The 9,224-nt window shown below is 34.9% G+C and overlaps 1 pseudogene; it reads left to right on the forward strand.

Annotated features, from left to right (window-relative positions):
- Positions 1–296: 296 nt before the first annotated feature.
- Positions 297–1,166, forward strand: LOC129501954 (protein SET-like; annotated as a pseudogene).
- Positions 1,167–9,224: the final 8,058 nt, after the last annotated feature.

The raw sequence follows: 9,224 nt of genomic DNA on the forward strand, positions 1-9,224 counted from the left end.
TGTTGGCAAATTGAACACCAATAAAAAATAAATTTATTTAAAAAATGGACAAAAGACTTGAACAGGTGCATATTTATAAAGAGAGGACATACAAATGTTCATAAACATATGAACAAGCACTCAGTTACATCATAAGTGATAACCAAATTAAAATTACAGTATTATACAGCCCATTGGCATGGATACAGTGGGAGAAAAATCATGTCTTGGAAACTACATGATAAAAAATGAAACTTTCAAATCAGAGCTTCTTCCAGATATGCCTCTCCCTTGGTTTTGTGGAGCTTCCTCACTAAATGGCCCCCAAAGGCCAATCTTTGCTCCCATCTCAAATGAAGAAACCGAGACTGCCTCCTGCCCCCAAGCTAGAGGAGATGTCGACCTCTCAGCACCTGTCCATGGGAAAAAAAGAATAGCAAGAAGCAGTTGGGCATATTGATGAAATACAAAATGAAATAGTTAGACTTAATAAATGAACAGTAAGGAGATTTTGAAAGCAGAATGAATATAACAAACTCCGCCAACCATTTTTTCAGAAGTTTTGGAATTGATCACCAAAACCCCCAATTTTGGGGGTATCAACATTTGTCAACCATCCACAAGTGTCTACACTGCTTGGGGAGGAGGATGAGGAGGTGCTGCATTCTTTGTCAAGAGTTGAAGTGACAGAATTTGAGGATTTTAAACCAGATTACAAAATAAATTATTTTGTTGAAAACCCTTACTTCAAAAATAAAGTTCTCTCCAAAGGATTTCATTGAATGAGAGTGTTGATTCATCTTCAAAGTCCTCTGAAATCAAATGGAAATCTGGAAAGGATTTAACGAAACTTTCAAGTCAAATGTAGCTTGAAGCCAGCAGGAGGAGACAGCATTAGGGACCAGAGAGCTTCTTCCCCTGATTTACTGAACACTCTGATGCAGGTGCAGGTGAGTTAGGAGAGGTCATCAAAGATGGTGTTTGGCCAAATCCATTACAGTACTACTTGGTTCCTGATATGGATGATGGAGAAGGAGAAGAAGGTGCTGCTACTGCTGCTGCTGCTGCTGCTGCTGAAGAACGATTGGAAGATATTTGATGAAGAAGAAGATGAGGATGAAGGTGAAGAAGATGAAGATGATGAGGAGGGGGAGGAAGGACAGGAAGATGAAGAAGAAGGTGACTAATGGAACACTGATGGATTCCAACCTTTCTTTTTAAATTTTCTCCAGTCCCTGGGAGCAAGTTACATCTCTCTCTCTCTCTCTCTCTCTCTCTCTCTCTCTCTCTATATATATATATATATATATATATATATATATATATATATCTTCTCCTCTTGTGTTCTATGCCCCTGTTTTTTGAAATTTCTTTTCTCTCCTTTTATAACATAGTTCTCAGGAAATATCTTGAGCAGAATACAGTGGGAAAAAATCTTTTTGTTCCAAATTCATTTTTATCCTTTCTGTCTCAACAAAAACTTGATGGCATACACCACTGTGCTCTGTGGGAAAAAAGAAAAACCTTCAGCTCCCTTAGCTCTGTTGCAAGTGGGAGGGCGCTAGGCCCCTGTGTAGTGGTGCACAGAATTCTAGCTTTTTTCCTCCTTTCTCTGTATGATGGGTTCAGAGATTATGCTGTGCCTCTATGTGAATATAGACAATTAACATTTACCAACATTTATTGTCTACTTTCTCTTGTTTAAAAAAAAGGAAAAAAAATAAAAATGGTGTTCTAGAAGTTCAGCAAAGGGTGGATTTGAGATGTTTGAGTGAGCTAAGTGGGCATTTTGACAACATGGCTTCTCCTTTGGCATGTTTAATTGTGATGTTTAATGGACATCCTTGCAGTTTAAAATGACACTTTTAAGATAAAACTCTCTCCTAATGATGACAAGCCCTGCCACTCGATGGAAGAATCAGCAAAATCTGTAGGATCTTATTTGGAACTGACATTCTCTATTGTAATTTAGTTCCTGTTTATTTTTAAATTTTCTTTTTGTTTCACTGAAGAAGAAAGATGGTGTTCAGTCTTACATGTTAAAAACTGTACAAGTTGTTTTGTTACAATAAAACTAATGGGTACACAAAGGATTTGATGCTTTTCTCTCAGAACAGATATATTTAGTATGATTTTCCGAGTTTGATTTGTATAACGTATTGTCAAACTTTGTCACCCTGACTCCGTATTTTTTGATACGCTTTTTGCAGTGTGACCTCAGGGCTGTGTGGACTGAGAAAGGGATCTGAATCAGTGTATTAATGTCTCCAAAGCTGGGAGCCATCGTGGGTACAATTTGCCATCAGGTTCTGAAGTCTCCATCAATTGGGATACCAGACTGCTCCAAACTCACTTCTGATTATGTTGTGCCCTTGATTTGTGTCTCAAATTGGCATTTTTTAAAAATAGGCCCTTATTTACCTGGATATAATAATAGTGCCTGCCACCACCGTCGGACAGACCTAGTAGTCTAATGCCAAGTTACACACAAGCAGTTACTGGCATGTCTTCATTGGTACTATGAAATGTGGCCGAGAAGACAGACGTTCAGAGTAAGAAGTCTGTATTGGTGGTTAGAAACTCAGGAGTACTTTTGTCTCAAAGTACTATTTAGCAGATGGCTCTCAAATGAGGCCTGTCTGTGTGAATCTGGGTGAGATGACAGGTTCTGATCTGCTAAATGGCATTGTACATAGTATACCATTTTGGGAAGCTACCTAATGCATAAGCCTTTTAATGCTGTAAATTAGAGAAGCTAAAATTAAATGCCACTTAGCTTTTTCAGGGATGAATTAATGGACAGCCTGGTCAAATTCAAAGCTTTTTTGATGTAGAAAACTTTATAAATGGAATTATTCTATCAATAGGCAAAGTGTAATGAAAACCTGTCTAGATTGGTAGTATGTAATTTCTGCACCAGTCTTGTTTAGTAATACATCACTGTATACCGGTCAGGAATCTTCCTCCAAAAAAGGAACATAAAGATTAAACAAAGAAAGAAAGAACAAAAGAAAGAAAGATGAAACTTTCACATAATTTGAAAACTATTTGGTAGATTCTGTAAAACTAAAAGCACAGATAGATTATGATGCAGCAGTTACTCTCCTAGGTATATAACAGAAATGTATACATATGTGTACCAAATGGCATATGTAATGATGGATAGTGGCACTATTTATAATTACTAAAATCTGGAAACAACCTATAAATGGCCATCAGAAATAAAGTGGATAAAATATATATTATGGTACATTTATCAAATGAAATGCAGAAAAGAATCAGAGTGAATGTTATATACAATCACATTGATCCATATCACAAGCATAATGTTGAATGAATGAAGCCAGACACAGAAGAGGATCATCTATGCGATTCCCTTTATGTAAACTTTAAAATCAGGCAAAAATGATCAAATACAGAAGTCTTAGAAGTCAGGATACTTGTGACTTGCAGGTTATGAAGTGGGTATGGAGAATTATGATTGGTTGGGGCATATAGAATCCTCTGGAAGATTGATAATGTTTGATTTTTTGATCTGGGTGCTGTTTGCACAACAATGTTCACTTTTTGAAGATTCATTATTATGCTTATTTGTGTATCCTCTATACTTTAAAAAAACATCTACTTAAATACATAAATAATATTTAAGATTAAACACGTTTAATATGAGTTCCAGAAAAAGGAAATAAAGAAAATGGAGAAAAGATACACAAATCATCTCAGCTGAGAATTTTGCAGAAATGAATGAGGACCTGAAGTCCTCAGAATTTTATTTTAAATTTTTAGAAATATTTTATTTATTCATAAGAGACAGAGAGAGAGAGAGAGAGAGAGAGAGAGGCAGAGATATAGGCAGAGGGAGAAGCAGACTCCCTGCAGGGAGCCGAATGTGGGACTCGATTCCGGGTCTCCAGGATCAGGCCCTGGGCTGAAGGCAGCATTAAACCGCTGAGCCCCCAGGGCTGCCCAAGTCCTCAGAATTTTAAAACAAACAAACCTCTCAGATTTCTGGGTCAGGCAAAGCTGTACGTATTACAGGATAAAACAGACAAAAACTATTTCTACTAAGCTAGATTAAAAATAAAGCAATATACAAAGTATATGATATACAAGTTTAATAGGCAGAGAAAGAAGAGAAAGAGGCTGTGAAATAATGGGTTTGGGGAGCAATGCTGAAATCCTAAATGAGGTTCCTTACTCAGGTTAGAGACGTCAGATATACAGATGCAGGTAGGTGGGTAGATGTGGTGGAGGGGTTGACAAAAGAGAAGAAAGTAAGGCTAATTTTTGGTAGTTAATGTGTAATTCAGTTACCTATTACCCAATTGTGAAGTGCTTTGCCATTGTGTTATATACATCTATTTGTTAACCTATATCATTCATACTCTCCCTCTTTCTCTGTCTCTCGGGTCACTCTCTCTCGCTCCTCTCTTCCCTGTCCCCCTCCTCCGCCTCTTTACGCACTTAGTAAATGAGACACAATGTTGCTTTCATCCTCATTCTCTAATTATTTGAAAGATAAAAATATCAAAGGACCATACTTTTTAACAAGACTGACAGGCAATAGAAATAACAAACTCCTCTCCCGTACTCGTAAGGGTGTCGGATGGAGTTAATGTAAATAGACTCAATGGTTAGGAGGCAGGGTCCAACCAGCCTAATAATATAGATTTTATAAATCTCTAGGAGAAAGGTAAATCTGAGGCTGTCTAACATTAAAGCTGATATTGTTTAAAAGAGGCATCCTTTGAGGCACGTAGCAGAAGATTGAGTAGAGGACAGAAGACTTCTGATTCCAGGGGAAGAGGAATTGTAAATAGAATATTAGCAAAAGGACAGTTGAAAACTTGAAATCATAGAAAAGAGTATGTTTTGAGTTTAAAATTTATTTCAATGAGTATTTTGAAAAAATTCCAATTCCAAATAGTCAGTTTTTAGCACATTGCATCATTTGTGCTTAGTTTCTGTCTTTTTGTCTGTCTCTCTTACACACTCATTCTCATGAATGTATATACATATATTTACACATTATTATTAGTATTATTGTGGAAATTATATATGTGTAACCATTTGAATTTACCAGATTTCACAATCTTTCACCTTTAAATACTTCAGCATGAACCTTCTGGCAGCAAAGGTAGTCTCTTACTTAACAACAACACAATGACCAAATCCTGGAAATTTTACATTGCTACAATATCATTAGCTATAATAGAACCCTTATTCTAATTTTTCTATATCCATGGTCATCTGTTGTCTTTAATTACCATGTTCACCTAGTCTCCTTTAATCTATAATAATTCCTCAGTCTTTCTGGACATTGACCTTTTTGAAGCTATTCAGTAGACTTTGCTTCAATACTTGCTTATTCTTTCTTCTATATGCATTCTTATAATCACTATCACAAAAGTTATCAGGTCATTGTCCTCTTATCCTTCACTGGCAGGGAACAGTGTAACACATTTTGTTTTTAATATCTCACTGTGAGTTGGAAAGATGTCAGCACCCCAGGAAAAATATATGAGTTGCTATCTTACCAAACATAAGAATAAAATAATGACTCAGTGAGACTAAAATGTCTTAAGCAATGCATTTTACTTCACATAATGAATATATGCTTTATTAGTTATAATGTCTTGATACCTATGGACATGGCAAGTTAGAATATAGCCATTTTAACTTTTATTTCATTATGAGTTTGAGAAAGAAAACACAGCTTTTAACATTGTATTTACTTTATCTCGATTATAATTCATATTTCAAACACATTCATCATAATTTCAATGAAATGGCATATATAAATTGTCCTTTAGCTCAGATTAATTTTAAAATCAGCTTTGCAAACCACAGAACACAGAATGTAGAAGTCTAAGTGGACATTAGGTGACTCTGGCTGCAGACAAGTAGTTTCAGATACTTTTGTATTCTGAAAGCTACAATCTGAACATGATTTCAATGCAGATCAAATACACTTAATAGCCATCTCATATTCATTCTAACTTCAGGTAGCAAATGCTTGGAATACTAAATAACTGTTTTCATTTCTATGTGGCAAGGATGGAGGTCTTTTTACTTCTCTAGCTTGCATGTGTTTCAAGAAGAAGCGAGTTGTTCATTAGAAGATTTTTGTGCATATAATTATGTGCTGCTTTCCATATCATTTCATTTTTTTCACCCAACAGTATAATGATTGCTAAAGTTTAGCTCTTTGATCATTGTCACCCCTTCAATGTGGTTATTTGAGCCATTAAGATTTTGTTTCTCTCTAGCTTCCTGTTAACATCACCCCATTTCTCAAATGTCATAGTTTAAGATTTAGTGTTTAATTTAGGTTCCATCTTTTTAGTCTTTTCCAGACTTACTCTGTCTCTCTTCATATATTTGTTTATCATTTTTCTGCAGTTTATTTGTAGCATTTGTGATTTTTAAGCATTTATTTTATGTCGCATACCATCCTCAGCTTCTAAGTTCTTATTTTCAGTGATAATAATATTTAGATGCATTCTTCAACAGTTTACCAGAAATATTTTATTTGCTATTTAACTTATATTAAAGAGATGAGATGAAATTACATTTAAAGATATTCTAAGAGTAGGAATTAATCATGTTTGGCAAGTTAGAGTTTAGAACGAAAATGTTGACTTTAATAAAAATTGTTTCCACCCAAAAAATTTGTCTGAAGTAGCATATCTGTATATCTCTATTTTAATCAATATGGCTATTTAAATTACTTAATCTGTAACAGGGTAAGATTTTTCTCATTATTCTTATTAAAACTTAACAATCTATTCTTTCTTGTCTCTTCTTTCAGATGAATTTCAGAGTCACTCCACACATTTGTAATAGACTTTTGTTTTGTTTTGTTTTGTTTTGTTTTGTTTTTTTGTAATAGACTTTTTTAAGAGTAGTTTTCTGTTCATAGCAAAATTGAGTGGAAAATGCAGAAAGTCCCACATACTTCCTGCTCCACCCCAGCCTCCCTATCAAAATCTATGGGCAGCCTGGGTGGCTCAGCGGCTTAGCGCCGCCTTCAGCCCAGGGTGTGATCCTGGAGACCCGAGATCGAGTCCCACATCAGGCTCCCTGGATAGAGCCTGCTTCTCCCTCTGCCTGTGTCTCTGCCTCTCTCAGTCTCTCTCTGTGTCTCTCATGAATAAATAAATAAAATCTTTAAAAACAAAACAAAACAAAATCTTCTACCACAGGATACATCTTTGATGAACAATGAACCTACACCGATACATCATTATTACCCAAGGTTCAGAGTTCACTAAGAGTTCACCTAATGCTATAAATTCTATGGATTTGGATAATTGTATAATAACATGTATCCACCATCATGGTATGATGCAGAACAGTTTCACTGCTCTGAAAACTCCTTTGTGTTCTACTTATTCATCCCTACTTCCCACTATCCTCTAATAACCACTTATCTTTTTTCTGTATCCATAGTTTTGTTTTTCCAGAATGTCATACAATTGGAATCGTACAATATATCGTACAGTATATAGTCTTTTAAGCTTGGCTTCTGGCAGCTAGTAATATGCATATAAGGTTTCTCTATGGCTTCTCATGGCTTGATAGGTCATTCATTTTAGCACTGAATAATATCCCATTGTCTAGATGTAGCGCAGTTTATTTATTCATTCACCTGCTGAAGGATATTTTCACTGTTTCCAAGTTTTGACAATCCTGAACAAAGCTGCTATAAACACCTGTGTGCAGGTTTTTTTTTTTTTGTAGACATAAATCTTCAACTCATTTGAGTAAATACCAAAGAGTGTGGGTTGCATAAGAATATGTTTCGGTTTGTAAGAAAACATAACTCTCCCAAAATGACTATACCATTTTACATTCTGACCAACAGTGAGTGAGTTCCTGTTGTACCACATCCTTACCAGCATTTGGTGACGTCAGTTTTTTTAATTTTGGCCATTTGAATAGGTATGTAATGGCATATTGTTGTTTTAATTTGCAATTCCCTAGTGACATATGGTGTTGAGCATCTTTTCACATGATTATTTGCCATCTGTATATCTTCTTTGCTGAGATCTCTGTTCTGATCTTTTGCTCATTTTTTAATCAGATTGTTCAGTGTGAAGAGCTCTTTGTATGTTTTAGATAACCGTTCTTTATCGGATATGTCTTTTGCAGATATTTCCTCCCAGTCTGTGACTTGTCTTTTCCTGTTTAACAATGTCTTTGGCAGTGCAGAAGTTTTTAATTTTGATGGAGGCCAGCTTATCAATGATTTCTTTCATGAGTCATACCTTTGGTGTTGTCTTTAAGAAGTTAGTGTGAAAACTGTGGTCATCTAGATTTTCTCGTATGTTGTCCGCTAGGAATTTTATATTTTTCCATTTTACATTTAGGTCTATGATCCATTTTTAGTTAATGTTTGTGAAGGGTGTAAAATCTGTGTTTAGATCCACTTTTGTGCATTTGGGTGTCCAGTTGTTCTGGCATCATTTGTTGAAAAGATAGTCTTCTCTCCATTGTATTGTCTTTGCTTCTTTGTCAAAGATCAGTTGACTATATTAGTGTGGATTTTTTCTGGACTCTTTATTTTGTTACATTTATCTCTTTATCTAATCTTTCATCAATATCACATTATCTTGATTACTGTAGCTTTGTAGTAAGTCTTGAAGTTGGATACTGTACATATTTTTTGATAGTGAACAGTGGCCATGTTTTAGAATAATATAGCTAACTTTTCAAAATGACCGTGGCACCATTCTATTTTTTCCTATATTGAGAATAATTATAAAACATTATCAGAAGTTTCTCTAGAAATTTTGAGAGGCTTTATTGGCATTTCTATTATATAAACTGATAAAATAAACATCATTGCAGTTACCAATTTGTGAAAAATCAGAATAATTTTCTAAAAATAAAATCCTAGACCTGATGTAATTTGTCTTTTCTTCTATTTATTCTAATTCTCCACTTTTAAAAAACATTTAAACATTTAAATTTGCATGGGCCCATAATAGAAAGACACAATATTTCCTATCGTTTTATTTATGATAGTCATTCACTTTTTACAAATCTGATTATTCCAGTACCAATAAGCTTTGAGTACATCTTTTTCTTGTTGACTTGAAATGCCAATTTTACCATGTGCTGAATGCCTATGTTTTGTTTTGTTTTGTTTACAACCAACACATCCTTTATTTACTTGATTGAAAGTTTAATGGTACATATGAGCCTTAATAAAGTTGCCTTCCACTTTATTCTGACTCCAG

This window comes from Nyctereutes procyonoides, unplaced genomic scaffold, assembly GCF_905146905.1.
Source record: "Nyctereutes procyonoides isolate TBG_1078 unplaced genomic scaffold, NYPRO_anot_genome, whole genome shotgun sequence".
NCBI lineage: Eukaryota > Metazoa > Chordata > Mammalia > Carnivora > Canidae > Nyctereutes > Nyctereutes procyonoides.